This window comes from Triticum aestivum, chromosome 4B, assembly GCF_018294505.1.
Source record: "Triticum aestivum cultivar Chinese Spring chromosome 4B, IWGSC CS RefSeq v2.1, whole genome shotgun sequence".
Lineage (NCBI taxonomy): Eukaryota > Viridiplantae > Streptophyta > Magnoliopsida > Poales > Poaceae > Triticum > Triticum aestivum.
Genome location: NC_057804.1, coordinates 564204010 through 564220380, shown reverse-complemented (window position 1 = coordinate 564220380; position 16371 = coordinate 564204010).

Sequence of the window (16371 nt, the reverse complement as noted above, 5' to 3'; positions counted from 1 at the left end):
ATCCAGCATACAGCCGCCGTTCGATGCCCCACGCCAGCATCTTCTTCCCTGTCTTTGCATACAAAAAAAAAGAACGCGGTGACTGCGCAGGCGTCGTCCCCCGCCGCAGCTCGTCGCAGAGCCAAAAGAGGGCATCGTTTATGGCGGCCCCGCTCACGACGGCAGGCCTACTCTGTCGTCTCCAGCGACGGTGCTCACTGAAGAACCTCTCCTCGTCGTCGATTTCAGTTGGAGATCTTGTCGACGACCCCCTGGTCGAAACTTCCCCCTTGACCGGTTGCAACTCCGGCAGTTGATGCCCCATGGTTGCTGTGCTACGGCACGCCGCCTGCTAGCCGTCGCCGTTGACGCGTGAGTTTCAGCCAACGGCGGCGAGTCGACCACCAGTCACAACGATGAATGGGATGTAGCAAAAAAACATCGGTAGTAGCAAAAGGAGAAGGTGGTTGCAGCAAAAAATCATCGTTGTCGCCGTCGTCCACAGCTCTGCCGTGAATGGATGTAGCAAACCATCCAGCCGGTCGTAACAAAAAGAGGTCGCGGTTGTAGCAAAATCATCATCACCAATTGTAGTGGAAAACAGAGTAGTGCTCGTCATGGTACTGGTTGCAACTCTGACACCGGCCGGTTCCAGCCCGTGGTGACCACGGTTGCAACATCAGTAGCATTGTCGCCTCCGGCTCGCCGCGGGTTGGAGTGCCAAGCAATAAAAAACTAAAAGAAACAAAAATCTTTCATTTGTTGGTTGAAGCAAAAAAATCACTAGGTTCTAGCAAAAACTAAAGCTGGTTCCAGCAAAACATAGTCGACTGGAAAAACTACCAGTGGGTGATTGTAGCAAAAAAATAGCTAGTTCCAGCAAAAACACACACTGGTTCCAACAAAAAAGGTTGCCGTCGGCGGCGAAGGCGCGTCGGGTTCCAGCACAATGCATGGCAGGCAGCAATTACCGATGCCGGTTCCAGCTCTGGGCTGCCCCGGTTGCAGCAAAAAGGCTTCGTGGTTCTAGCATCTCGCAAACCGGTCGCACCATCGTGTGTCCCGCGTGGTCACTACGAGCAGCTGCTGGCTTCTGGCATTTGCCGCCGTGATTCCAGCATCTGGAAGCCACGGTTCCAGCATTTGTAACCGCGGGTTGTAGCACCGCGGAACTGTGCGGCGCAGTCGCCGTCGATTCACCGTCGATGCAGCCCACCGTCGATGCGGCGCATCCACCATGGGGACTCCTCTCGCTCTCTTCTGCAGCATAAACATCAAGGATGGGAGGGGCAAGGGGGTTGGTTGAGCGGCCATGGCTGGCTCCCAGCAGTGGCCGGTGCCGAATCTCATGGAGAGGGATTCTCTCGCTGGAGAAAAAGAGACAGAGATGGAGGGGATGGGAGTGGCGGAGGAGAGGATAAAGGAGGGAGGTGGAGAATAAGATAAGACAGAGAGGGAAAAAAAGAAAAAGTGCATGTGCGGTGGAAGCATCGAGTCGTGGGCTCATGGCGCATACGTGGTGGGATCGAACGTGCGCATGCGACCGGCCGAACGGTTCGGCCGGTGCCCCGGCGAGAAACGTTTCCCTAATAAAAATTACAACTAATTGACCGAATGTTGATTTTGGGGTAAAATATGTCATGAGCTACTCTTGCGCCCTTAAGCATTCTTGTTGAGTGATAAAGTCAAACCATCTTTGATTAAATCCATCGATGGCAATTTTAGTCACACAAGGATGGTAAATTCAATGACACGCAAGTTTCTGTCAAAAATAAACTGAAGCATCAAAGTTACCATGTTTGCTAACTAAAGTTGCCATCCTCGCATAACTAAATTTTCCATAAAAAACTTTCAGAGTTGCCAAGTGCTCGTACCCGACGTGTGGCACTTATCAAGGTCCTTGATTAAAACAAGCAAATAATTGATCCCCCCAAGCGTTTTTAAGTACCACGGCTAAAAGTCAGAGCCACAACTCACACTATGGCAAGAATGATACATAAGAAGGCTTGAAATGGGATCAAATGTTCATTATATTGTATGAAAATGTTGAGCATAATGAACTCATCATTGATGGTGTGTCCTCATGCATAATGAACTCACACTATGGCAAGAATTTTATTAGTTAGAAGCTTCATTGTAGATCGATGCAACTGCGACAAAGCGCCCTCTATCATAACATTTGTCATGGTAATATCACGGTAGATGCCAGGGGGTGGCTAATCATGGATGGGGCCAGAAGTACGTCGTCAGGTCCTGGAGGCGGGAGTGAGCACAAGCTCCGACGGACATGAGATGTACCGAGGTTCAGGGCTCTCCTAAGAGATGAAACCCCTATTCCTGCTCTGCAGGGTCTCTGCATGATCACTATATCTCAAGGAATACAATGGTGCTCCTAGAGCTGTTTGGCTAGAGGAGGAAGAAGGGCAAGGCTAGCTCTCTTCTCCCAAGCTGTGGTGTATGAAAATGGTGAGGGAACTAAGGTTGGGGCCCTTTGCATGGGTGTGGCCTGGGGGGTTGGCCTATAAAACCCTAGCATATAAAGGGCCTCCCTCGTTGTCGCCGCGACGCGGGCGTTGGTGACCTCCTGCTGCGCGGCACCGACGATGGCGGCCGCCGCGATGGCTTCATCACTCGCGTATGCCACGTGCCTCCGGCCCTTCCTCATAGTAATCTGGCCGGGTGGTAGGTCCCGAATGCCAATGTCTATAGAGGTTGAGTTCTCCGCCGGCTACTGGGGCCCGCCTCTGGTGGGCCTTGCCGGCTGCCGAGGAATCGGCCGACGGGCGGGGCCCGCCGCCTGCGGGATCCATTGACGACTCTTCACTGTTGCTTCGTCCATGCTGACGGAGGCCGTGTCAGGCGCGCCATGGCTACAGTGCGCGCCGGGATTTGGGGGAGGCATGTCACACTGTAGCCATGCCCCGGCTTGTCTCTTGGTCGGGCTTAGACTCCTAGGGAGGGGGCGGGCCGCCTGCTAGGAGCCTGCCCGTACCCTCGCCGCCTTCTGGAGTGCGCCATCTTCTGGGGCACGCCGCCTTCTGGAGTACGCCGTCTTCTGGAGTACGGGTGGGTGGCACCAACTGGCTCTGGTTGATGGTCGTGAGACCTATCGGCTTGAGGGGCGTGGCTTGCCCCGATGTCTTGAAATGTGGTTTAGTGTAGATGAGGCTACCAGGGGTCTATCCCCCCGACAGTAGTCCCCGAAGATGATGATTTTCTACGGCTAGCAGCTGAAGGGCCTCAGCAATTTCCCCTTCGAGAGATCTTCCGCCTTCTGATCCGTCCGGCTGGGAGGAGCCGGGTGCGGGGCGTAGTTAATCCCATGCCCCCACATCGCCTCGGCTTCGCCGAGCCTGCTATAAAGAGGGGGAGGGGGAGGAGGGGCGATAGAACACACGCGCGCCCCCTCCCGCTCTCTCTTCTTCCTCTCGTTGGTGCCGCCGTTGCGCTGGTCCACCGCTACCGAAACTCTGCTGCGGCTAGCACTTCTCTGCCTTTGTTGTCTCGTCGAGGCCGCTGCTCCGTCACGGCCGCTGCAGCGCCTCTACTGCCTAGAACCATCGCCACACCGTCCGTCATCCTCGCCATCATGCTCTTCCTCGCCATCCCGAGCCATGGTGAAGAGCGGCTGGCTGGGGTCCAATATTCACGACGACCACATCGACTTCCTCCACGCGACACAAAGGCTTCCCCGTGCCGACAACGTGGGCCTGCGCATCCCCCCCCCCCCCCGAGCCGGAGATCTAGCCGCGGCCGGAGCCCGGTGAGTACGTCGTCTTCCATACGCACTTCCTCTGTAGTTTTGTGATCCCGGCCAGCGGCTTCTTCTGGGAATTCCTCCACTTCTACCGGTTGCAACCGCATCACCTCACCCCCAACACGGTGATGTACATCTCGGCCTTTGTCACCTTCTGCGAGGGATACCTCGGCGTCTAGCCAACGATCGAGCTCTGGGGTGGATTCTTCTACCTCAAGTTGGGTACATCGACAAAGGAGGAGACGGCCCAGTGCGGGGCGTGCATGGTCGTGAGGCGCTCAGGAGGCAGCACACGCTTCTCGTCCATCCCTCTGCACGAGTGATACGTCTCCAACGTATCTACTTTTCCAAACACTTTTGCCCTTGTTTTGGACTCTAACTTGCATGATTTGAATGAAACTAACCCGGACTGACGTTGTTTTCAGCAGAACTGCCATGGTGTTATTTATTGTGCAGAAAACAGAAGTTCTCGGAATGACCTGAAAATCCACGGAGATAACTTTTGGAAAATATAAAAAATACTGGCGAAAGAATGAAGGCCAGGCCAGGGGTCCCACACCCTATCCACGAGGGTGGGGGGCGCGCCCCCCTGTCTCATGGGCCCCCTGGTGCTCCACAGACCTCAACTCCAACTCTATATATTCCGTTTCGCGGAGAAAAAAATCAGAGAGAAAGTTTCATCGTGTTTTATGATACGGAGCTGCCGCCAAGCCCTAATCTCTCTCGGGAGGGCTGATCTGGAGTCCGTTCGGGGCTCCGGAGAGGGGGATTCGTCGCCATCGTCGTCATCAACCATCCTCCATCACCAATCTCATGATGCTCACCGCCGTGCGTGAGTAATTCCATCGTAGGCTTGCTGGACGGTGATGGGTTGGATGAGATTTACCATGTAATCAAGTTAGTTTTGTTAGGGTTTGATCCATAGTATCCACTATGTTCTGAGATTGATGTTGCTATGACTTTGTTATGCTTAATGCATGTCACTAGGGCCCGAGTGCCATGATTTCAGATCTGAACCTATTATGTTTTCATGAATATATGTGAGTTCTTGATCCTATCTTGCAAGTCTATAGTCACCTATTATGTGTTATGATCCGACAACCCCGAAGTGACAATAATCGGGATACTTCTCGGTGATGACCGTAGTTTGAGGAGTTCATGTATTCACTAAGTGCTAATGCTTTGGTCCGGTTCTCTATTAAAAGGAGGCCTTAATATCCCTTAGTTTCCATTAGGACCTCGCTGGCCGCTGCCACGGGAGGGTAGGACAAAAGATGTCATGCAAGTTCTTTTCCATAAGCACGTATGACTATATTCGGAATACATGCCTACATTACATTGATGAATTGGAGCTAGTTCTGTATCACCCTATGTTATAACTATTACATGAGGAATCGCACCCGACATAATTATCCATCACTGATCCAATGCCTACGAGATTTTCACATATTGTGCTTTGCTTATTTACTTTACCGTCGCTACTGTTACAATTACTACAAAACTACTATCTTTACTTTTGCCACTATTACCATTACTGTCATACTACTTTGCTGCAGATACTAAGTTACCCAGGTGTGGTTGAATTGTCAACTCAACTGTTAATACTTGAGAATATTCTTTGGCTCCCCTTGTGTCGAATCAATAAATTTGGGTTGAATACTCTACCCTCGAAAACTGTTGCGATCCCCTATACTTGTGGGTTATCAAGACTATTTTTTGGTGTCGTTGCCGGGGAGCATAGCTCTATTCTTTGAGTCACTTGGGATTTATATCTGCTGATCACTATGAGAAACTTGAAAGACGAAAGAACCAAGATTTTTTCCTCAACTACGAGGGGAGGTAAGGACCTGCCATCTACCTCTGCACTAGATTCTCCTTCCGTTTTGAGTAAGCCTGCGACACCTAAACCTGCTACTGCTATGAATTCTGATATGTCGCATGTTATTGATGATGCCACTTCTGCTATGCATGATACTTATGATGAAACTACTTCTGTGCTTGATACTAATTTGCCATTAGGTGAATTTCTTGATGAACAACTTGCTAGGGTTAGAGAGAATGAAATTATAGAAGATGAAATTATCGATGATAGTGATGATGAAGGTTCTCCCCCTAAGTATGAATTGTCTGTTGTTCCAGAGGGTTATGTTATGGATGAAGAAGCTGCTAGAGCTATTCTTGCTTGCAATGATAGATATGATCTTAAGAAGTTATTAGCTAAATGGAAGCAGCAATCTCTAAATGCTAGAATGAAGTATGACCCTGCTTTTGCTACTTCACCTATCTTTGTTACTGATAAGGATTATGATTTCTCTGTTGATCCTGAGATAATTACTTTGGTTGAATCCGATCCTTTTTATGGCTATGAATCTGAAACTGTTGTGGCACATCTTACTAAGTTAAATGATATAGCCACCCTGTTCACTAATGATGAGAAGTCTCGCTACTATTATATCCTTAAGATATTTCCGTTCTCATTAAAGGGTGATGCTAAAACTTGGTTTAATTCTCTTGATCCTGGTTGTGTGCGTAGTCCCCAGGATATGATTTACTACTTCTCTGCTAAATATTTCCCTGGTCATAAGAAACAAGCTCCCTTGAGGGAAATATATTTGTGCAAATCGAAGAAGAGAGTCTCCCACAAGCTTGGGGGAGGCTTCTCTGATTACTTAATGCTTTGCCTGATCATCCTCTTAAGAAAAATGAAATACTTGATATCTTTTATAATGGACTAACCGATGCTTCCAAGGACCACTTGGATAGTTGTGCTGGTTGTGTTTTCAGGGAAAGAACAGTCGACCAAGCTGAATTTCTATTGAATAATATGTTGACTAATGAAAATAATTGGACTCTTCATGAGACAATTCCTGAGCCAACTGAGCCAACTCCTGAGCCTATTCCCAAACCAACTCCGAAGAAGAGGGGTGTTTTATTTCTCAGTCCTGAAGATATGCAAGAGGCAAAGAAATCTATGAAAGAAAAAGGTATTAAAGCTGAAGATATTAAGAATTTACCTCCTATTGAAGAAATACATGGTCTTAATATACCGCCTGTCGAAGAAACACATGTTCTTGATAACCCGACACAGGTAGTAAAGGTAAATTATCTCTATAGATATGATAAAGTTGAAATCCCATCTACTAAATTTCCTAGCCACTGTTTGGATGAATTTGATGACTTTATGGCTAAACAAGAAAGTTTCAATTCTTATGTTGGTAGAGAATTAAAGAGTAATGCTTTCATGATTGGACGCTTGAGTGATTATATGGCTAGAGTTAAAGATGAACTTAAACTCATTAGCAAATATGCTTCTATGGTTACCACTTGTTGGGGATATAACTATTTGTCTAAGCCGCCCAGGAGGGGCCGGGTTACGCAAAGAAGACTCACCAGAAAGAAGCCCAAGACCAAAGCATGAAGATGGCGGTTCAACAAAAGGCTTAAGGCCCACAAGCGACTTAAGGCCCGTTGTAGTAAACCGCCATGATGGCATGACTTGTATCATAAGGTAGATTTAACTAGTCACCAAGCTGGGCACTATTTATTAGCCGGCCAGGACTCTGTAAGCCACAGGGCGGCAACCCATGTATATAAGGGGACGACCTGCTGGCGGCTTAGGGCAAGAAACAACTCATCGAGAGCCGGGCATAGCGTATCTCGCTCCCTGGTCATCGAAACATCAATACCAACCCAACTAGACGTAGGCCTTACCTTCACCGTAAGGGGCCGAACTAGTATAAAACCTCTCGTGTCCTTTGTCCCGATTAACCCCTTCAAGCTTCCTAGTTGCGATGGCTCCATAACTAAGTCCTTTCATGAGGACATCTGACGTGACAATTCCACGACAGTTGGTGCCCATCGTGGGGCCAGCGCACGATGGATTTGAGTTCTTGAAGGGCAAATTCAAAGGGCTCAAGGGATACGTAGTGGGCCGGATGAACAAGAGTCGTCGCGGCAAGATCTACATTGACGACGAAGGCTGGGGCCCCGACGCCGGCTCAATTGAGTACAGGTACCGGGTCCCCTTTGGTGGAATCCATGTTTTCATCGGCCGGATCGGTGAGCCGGGCCCTGAGCCGGACAACTGCACCGACCTCGTCGAGACGGCTCAGCGTGCGAGAAAAACCCGAGTTCAACCCGTCATGAAGCATGTTTTCGTGGGCTGCATCCATGGAGAGGAACTTTCTGAAGGATCTGAAGATGGTGGTGAGACGGCCGTCCTCTGAGACGACAATTCATCCACCGGTTCAACAGATTCGTTGTACCAGGTGCAAGATGGCGTGCTCGGGGGCTGTTCCGATGGCATCAGTATTCCGGACCCATGTGAGCCACCAAGATGGGAAGGAGTCTTCATGGCTGGGACTCAGCCCGGTTTAAACTCTACAGCTGCGACAGCAATAACATCCGGGACAGGAGTGGCCGGGGCAGGAGGCCCTGTGCACCCGCCGGCTCAGGTGTTGATAGAACTCATGGACAAGCTTATGACCCTGTTAACCGCCACGGTTATCCCCGCAAACAAAGATGAGCATGACGCGGAGGTGGCACAGATGCGTGAGGAAATAGCTCAGGCTAAGGAGGCCTTAGCAGCTGAGGACACTAGATTAGCCGCGGAGCGGGCGACTCTAGATGCCCGGGTGCAGCGGTTGCAGTCAGAAGCTTACCAGCTCACGATGAGCTTAAACGCGTCCAATGAGGGGATGAGGAGGAGACATCAGAAAACTCAGTCCCGTTTACCTCCGAATTACGACCCTCGGATTCTTTTTGCTACACCCGGAGCCGGTCCGAGTAACCCACCAGAAGCCAATCAGTTTATGACAGCCGGAGCAGGAGGACCGGCTCAGCCTCGAGAGATGCCACCTCCTCAGGTGAGCATGGCGCCACCATGTTATGTGCCGATACCTCCGGGTCACTTTTCCAACCCCATGGAGAACTTAATCGCGGCTTTGGTGCGCTTGGCGGCTCTGCCCATGGACGGAGATGACCCGACAGTGGTGGAGACCCGGAGGGTCAGAGAGCTTCTCCAGACGGCCCTGGCTCAGCAAGAGACCTATTCTTACAGCAGGGACAGGATTCATTCAACTCCTCCGCCTTGGTTAGCACCGCCTCGTCAGAACTAGAGCCCGAGTTACAGCAGGCACATGGAGTCTGAAGCTTTGTCAAGCAACGCCCAACGCCGTAACCAACACAGTGGCTATAACCCGGTGCAAGATCGAGTACGTCAGGAGAACGAGCAGGCGGCTCAGCTGGCGGCTCAACAGGCGGCTCATCAGGATATCCCAGAGTATCCAATGACTTCTGTTGAGGCGGGAGTAGCCACTAGAGCCGATGGTGTTCCTTGTTTGGTACCGGCTTTGCATAACATGCGCCTGCCCAAGGACTTCAAGGGACCTCGAAAGATGCTGAATTACACGGCCGACTTGCAGCCCGGAGCTTGGATTGAAAGTTATGAGATGGCCATGGAGTTATTGGAAGTCAGCGACGCAGCAATGGCTAAATACTTTACCATGATGTTAGATGGAACGGCCCGGTCTTGGTTAAAGGGTTTGTCACCCAACTCCATTGACTCATGGGCAGAGTTAAAAGCCCGTTCATCCAGAACTTCAAAGACACTTGCAAGCAATCTATGTCGATCATGGACTTGACGAATTGTAAGCAGGAGGAGGCTGAATCCACCACTCATTGGGTACGCTGGGTCAAGGAGATAATACATTCATCCGACAAGATGGATGCCGGCTCTGCAGTCCTCATGTTGGAGAAGAATTGCCGCTTTGAGCCGCTGAGGCAGAAACTGGGGCGCCTTAAACGCGACTGCAACGATATGGGGACGCTGATGGCGGCTTTAGTCAAATATGCCGATTCTGATAGTACCAAGGATCCTGCGTCTGATGATGAGAAGACAGGGAAGGGAAAGAGGAACGGCAATGGAAAGGGTCAGCAACACAACCCGGTGAATCAAAGCGGCAATAAGTGTAAGGCGGACGGCAACCCGGAGTTTGTAGCCAACGCTAATGCACAGGGCAGCAATCAGAGACGTAAGGGCAGGCCGCCCCCTCGGTCTGGCGGGTCAGACCCATCTCTTGAGCAGTTACTTAATGAGCCTTCCCGAGACACGGCACCCGGGAACGACCCTCTACCCACTTATGGAAAGATTGCGCGATCATGAAGGCTTTCAAGAATTCCAATACGTTTGGTGACAACTCCGGGTCTGGCGGCGGCTCGGGAGCGGGCGGTTTTCATGGCCCGGGCGACGGTTCAAACTCCAGCTTTCAAGGACATTCGGGCAATAATAATCAACAGCAATCTGGTCAAGGAGGGCAACAGCAGCAACAATCGGGTTATCAAAGCCATCCAAAGCAGTTGAATGGTGGGCAGTATCACGTGTTTACCACTAGCTTACGTAAACGTGACCAGAAGGTTCATAAGAGGGCCGTTAATTCTGTTGAGCCGGCAATTCCTCATTATTTGAGGTGGTCAGAACAACCCATTATATGGTGCAGAGAGGACCACCCACCATGGGTTGATAATCCGGGTCAGTTAGCCTTGGTGGTAGCACCTCAGGTTGGTGGATATAAATTCACTAAGGTACTCATGGACGGAGGTAGCAACATCAATATCCTCTACTACGAGACCTTTCAACGCATGGGGTTGACTGATAAGAATTTGAGAACATCCAACACTGTTTTCCATGGAGTGGTTCTGGGTAAGTCGGCTTACCCAGTTGGTAAGATTGAATTGGAGGTGGCCTTTGGAGATGAGTATGACTCCAGGGCTGAGAAATTGACATTTGAAGTGGTTAAAATCAGGAGTCCATATCACGCTCTATTTGGGCGACCGGCTTATGCTAAATTCATGGCACAGCCATGTTACGTTTACTTATAGCTCAAGATGCCGTGTTACAAGGGCACCATCACTGTGCATGGGAGTCAAAAGGTGGCCTTGGAATGTGAAGAAGGCGACGCGGCTTACACTGAGTCTGCCTGTGCCGCGGAGGAGCTCAAATTTTATCAAGACAATGTTGACCCGACGGATATGACCTCCCTCAAGAAACCAACTACTGAGCATGACCGGGCGTTGAAGTTTAAATCGGCCGCTGAGACAAAGCTTGTTGACTTTACCCCAGGAGATGCTTCTAAGCAGTTCAGTATCAGTGCCAATTTGGATCCTAAATAGGAAAGTGCGCTCATCGAGTTCATCCGTGAGAACTGGGACATCTTTGCATGGAAACCTTCTGACATGCCGGGTGTACCGAGGGAACTCGCTGAGCACACTCTCAATATTGATCCAAAGTATAAGCCGGTCAGGCAGTTTCTCTGATGGTTCAACGAAGAGAGACGGAAAGCTATTGGGGAAGTGGTCGCCCGGCTCTTAGCGGCCGGGTTTATTGTTGAAGTTTTTCACCCGGAGTGGTTGGCTAACCCGGTGCTTGTACTCAAGAAGAACAGCACTTGGCGGATGTGTGTGGATTACACGGACTTAAACAAGGCTTGTCCGACTGATCCCTTTGCTCTCCCCCGTATTGATCAAATCATTGATGCTACGGCGGGTTGTGAACGTTTGAGCATCTTGGATGCTTACTCTGATTATCATCAGATCAAAATGGCAGTTAAGGACCAGGAGAAGACAACTTTCATCACTCCGTTTGGAGCCTTCTATTATGTGTCTATGCCGTTTGGACTCAAAAGTGCCTAGGTGACTTAGCAGCGATGTGTGCAGAACTATTTACACGATCAAATCGGGCGTAATGTTCATGCTTATGTAGATGACATCGTGCTGAAGTCTAGAGAAAAGGAAACCTTGATATCCGACTTGAAAGAGACCTTTGATAATCTCCGGGTTTACAAGATGATGCTTAACCCGGCCAAGTGTGTGTTCGGGGTACCTGCAGGCAAACTCTTGGGTTTTCTGGTGTCAAACAGAGGCATTGAAGCTAATCCGGAGAAGATTAAGGCGATTACCTCTCTGGCTAAACCGGCGTGCATCAATGATGTTCAACGGCTAGCGGGTCATGTCGCCGCTTTGAGCCGGTTCATAAGCCGGTTAGGTGAGAAGGCCCTACCATTATATCAAATGATGAAGAAAACTCACACTTTTGTCTGGAGTGATGCTGCGGATGCTGCCTTTGAAGACTTGAAGAGGCAATTGTCTGAACCACCGGTTCTTGCGGCTCCCATTGACAGAGAGCCATTGTTGTTATATGTGGCTGCTAATTCACGAGCGATCAGTGTTTCCATCATGGTGGAGCGTAAGGAAGCTGGCAAGGAGCATCTGGTTCAACGGCCGATTTACTATATCAGTGAGGTGATCATTGAGTCTAAACAAAGGTATCCACATTGGCAGAAACTCATTTATGGAGTGTTTATGGCCAACCGGAAATTGAAGCAGTACTTTCAAAGTCATCCTATAACTTTGGTAAGTTCTGCCCCTTTGGGAGACATCATCCAGAATAGGGAGGCCACAGGACAAGTCGCCAAGTGGGCTATCGATCTTGGGCCTCATGGTTTGAAGTACATGCCAAGTAATGCTATTAAGTCTCAGGCCTTGGTGGACTTTATCAACGATTGGACAGAGTTGCAGGCACCTGAGGAGAAGCCAGATAACACATATTGGACTATTCACTTTGACGGGTCCAGGCAGCTAGAAGGCTCGGGGGCTGGAGTTGTTTTAACTTCCCCTCGAGGTGAAAAATTTTGTTATGTACTCCAGCTTATGTTTCCATGTACTAACAATGCAGCTGAGTACGAGGCCTTACTCCATGGTCTCCGGATGGCCAAGGAGATGAACTTAAGCTGGGTAAGGTGTCTGGGCGACTCAGATCTCGTGGATCAACAAGTGTCAGGCAAGTGGGATTCCAAGGATCCTCTCATGGAGGCTTATCGTCGTGAAGTAGATGCTGTGGCTGGACATTTCAAGGGTTATCAAGTGGAGCACATTGATCAAAGGAAGAATGAGGCGGCTGATGCTTTAAGCCGGCTGGGATCTCAACGTAAACTGGTGCCACCTAACACCTTTCTTGATGTTTTGCATAACCCTTCTGTCAAGGTACCTACCGAAGAAGAACTAGCGGTGCCAGACCCGGAGGCCCAGCTGGTGGCAGCTCTTCACGTTATCCCGGATTGGACAATGCCATATTTGGCCTACATGACCCGGGGGGAGTTACCAGAGGATGAGACTTTGGCAAGCCAAATTGTCAGGCGATCCAAATCCATGATGATTGTTAATGGTGAGTTGCATCATTGCAGCGTAACAGGGGCGTTTCAACGCTGTGTGTCGCCTGCGAAGGGATAAGAGATACTTCGTGAGATTCATGAAGGAGATTGTGGTCATCATGCCGGCTCAAAATCTCTTGTGGCCAAGGCCTTCCGTCATGGTTTCTACTGGCTCACGGCTCATGCTGATGCAGAGGATCTGGTCAGTAAGTGTGACGGTTGTCAAAAGTTCTCCTGACGAGCTCATGTGCCGACTCAAGAATTGAGGATGATCCCAATCACTTGGCCGTTCGCGGTCTGGGGGCTTGACATGGTTGGACCTTTCAAGAGGTCTAAGGATAAAAAGACACATCTCCTTGTGGCAGTGGATAAGTTTACAAAGTGGGTTGAGGTAGAGCCAGTCAGTAAGTGTGATGCGGCCACAACGGTTCAGTTCATGAAAAAGGTGATCTTTCATTTTGGTTTCCCACACAGCATTATAACTGATAATGGCACTAATCTCTCCAAGGGAGCCATGGAAGAGTTCTGTCAACGAGAACATATCCGGCTTGACGTGTTGGCTGTTGCTCATCCTCAATCTAATGGTCAAGCAGAAAGAGCTAATCAAGAGATCCTGAAGGGTATCAAGCCCCGGCTCTTTGTCCCCTTAAAATGGACTCCGGGTTGCTGGGTGGAGGAGTTACCCTCTGTACTATGGAGCCCCGGCTCTTTGTCAACACTACGCCTAACAGATCTACGGGTTACACACCTTTCTTCATGGTCTATGGAGCAGAGGCAGTTCTGCCAAGTGACATCCGACACGACTCACCCCGTGTGGCGGCTTACGTTGAGGCGGATAACGAAAAGGCTCGTCAGGATGCCCTTGACTTGTTGGATGAGGAGCGAGACTTGGCAATAGCTTGCTCGGCGATTTACCAGCAAGACGTGCGCCACTATCACAACCGCCGGGTTAAGAGCAGAACCTTTCAGGAAGGCGACTTGGTACTCCGGCTCATCCAAGATCAATCTGACATGCACAAGCTATCTCCGCCTTGGGAAGGACCCTTTGTGTTCAGCAAGAATCTGAACAACAGGTCATATTACCTCATTGATATTCGAGAGCACAAAGACTCACGTAAGTCAGAGGAGGAGACCTGTCGGCCGTGGAATATCGCCCATCTTCGGCCTTACTATACTTGAGCCACCGGCTCTTAAGATGTATATATTTTTGACGATGTACATATTATATAAAGCAATAAAGCAGGACCTCTGTCCTTTTTTTCCCTCAAACAATGTTTTTATGTCTCCTTTATTAGGTGGCGGAAACTACCAACAGGGAGAGGATCATATCTGAATCCGGGTTTCCCTTTGGTCCGGCTTATGATCATATCTGAATCTAGCTATGATCACTTGGGGGCTTCCTGTTCAAACATAGATCGTATTCGAACCAAAGAGAACATAGCTGTCGATACCCACTTGATCGGCATACTGCCAAACCCACTTGGGGGCTTCCTGATCATATTTGAATCACAGCTTAACCCCTTTGGGTCTGACGTGGATCGTATTCGAATCAATGTCATTAAACAACTCTTATGGTCACTTGGGGGCTTCCTGTTCAAACATGGGTCGTATTCGAACCAAAGAGAACATAGCTGTCGATACCCACTTGATCGGCATCACCAAAGCCACTGGGGGCTATATGATTGTATCCGAATCTTAGCTTAACCCCTTTGGAACGGTTTACTGATCGTATTCGAATCAGAAGCCTGTAAATGTTGTTTATTATCCATCATAAGCATAATAATTTTGACTATCCTGAGACCTTGTGAAAAGCATTACGAGATGTTTTTTTGTCTTTTCCGGTTTAATATTGGTCACACCAGGATGTTAAGTACCAGGTGAGCATCATATCAGTAGGAAAGATTATCAAGGGGATCGCAGGTATGCTATCATGGTTATGTTTAACAAATATAGTCGTAAACCGGCCTGTATATGGTATCTTTGGTTGGTATTCCGGGTTGTCAATACTTTATGTGACCCCCGGCGCGATAAACTGCCAAGGGAATTTTGCTTGTTTTATGTGCATGATAAGGTAAGAAAATTTAAACGCCAAGGGAATAAACGATCAACATAAATCAGAAATATATAGCAATAGCGGCTTACGAAAGTGTTAAGTGCTAGGAACATGCACGAAGGCATGACAAACATTGAGAAGTTTTTCTACCCTATTACAAGACTCCCCGAGTCTGAACAAATGAAGCATTGTTTTTTGCAAAACACATGGCGATTTACTCCTTCGGCGGGCTTGAAGACTCCGGGTTATCCTTCTCTGCTTCTCCGTCGGCTGTTTTGTCCTGGAAAGTTGACGAGGCCCAGTCAATGCCGCTCAAAGCTTCAAACTCAGCTTCATCATCTATTAAACCGGCTGGGTCCACTTCAGGGCAAAAGTATGCTTACGAATTGGAGGGATCAAGCTGACTTGATCATACGGAATGTTTGGAATTCTCCGGTTCTCGCTGTCATAACCTGGCGAATGCTTAGTAAGGTCAGTATCATTCCCAATAAGGGTCGCCACGGGACGTATGACTTTGACACAGGCAGTGAAGTCATGATCATCAAATACAGTACCGTCCTCCTTCAGACTTGGGTATCCAAGGGCAAGGTCGGCCGGATCTAGCTCTGGAAGCCATGCTTTCGCCCGGCTCAATTCGGCTCTGGCTCCGGCTCTTGAGGATGCCCGCCTTAAATCTTGGATCCGCTGAGGTAACACAGCGAGGCACTTCAACACATCTTGCAGAAGACGGGGAGTGGTATTGGATAAGGCTACAACGGCCAAGTCACGTTGTGACCCGGTGTACAGCTGCTCCACTAGAGTGTAAACCGCCTTAAGCTTAATCAGCATGTTCTGCTTAAGGTTGGTGCTCCTGGGGCCTGTGTTCACCAACATAAAGTGACCCGGAGATAGCAATTACAATAATCATCAAAAACAAGATTACAATATTTGAGGTTATATAAAATAACTCACCAAAGATGGCTGAGACCATCTGAGATATCTGTCGTTTTAAGTCAGACAGCTCGGTTGTTGCTTCTGCAAGAGATGCTTCTGCTGTCTCGGCCTGGGTCACCAGTGAAGCCCTCTCATCAGCCCAGATTTTCTTCTCTGACTCAAAATTCTTCTTCAGTTTCTCTTGTTCAGAGACACTGAATTCAAATTTGGAGTTGGCCTTTTGAGTTTCAAGTTCTTGAGTTTCTAGCCGGCTCTTCAGGACAACAAGCTCCGACTCGAATTGACTTATTGTGGCCTGCATTGATGCCGGGTTATGGTAAGAATCATGGTAAGATAATATTAAGTCCCAAGTACTTTGCAAGCAAAGGTTCTTGATACTTGGGGGCTAATGTATGCTGAAGAATTTTTTAAACCTACCATGCCGGGTCAGATATATTAAGTCT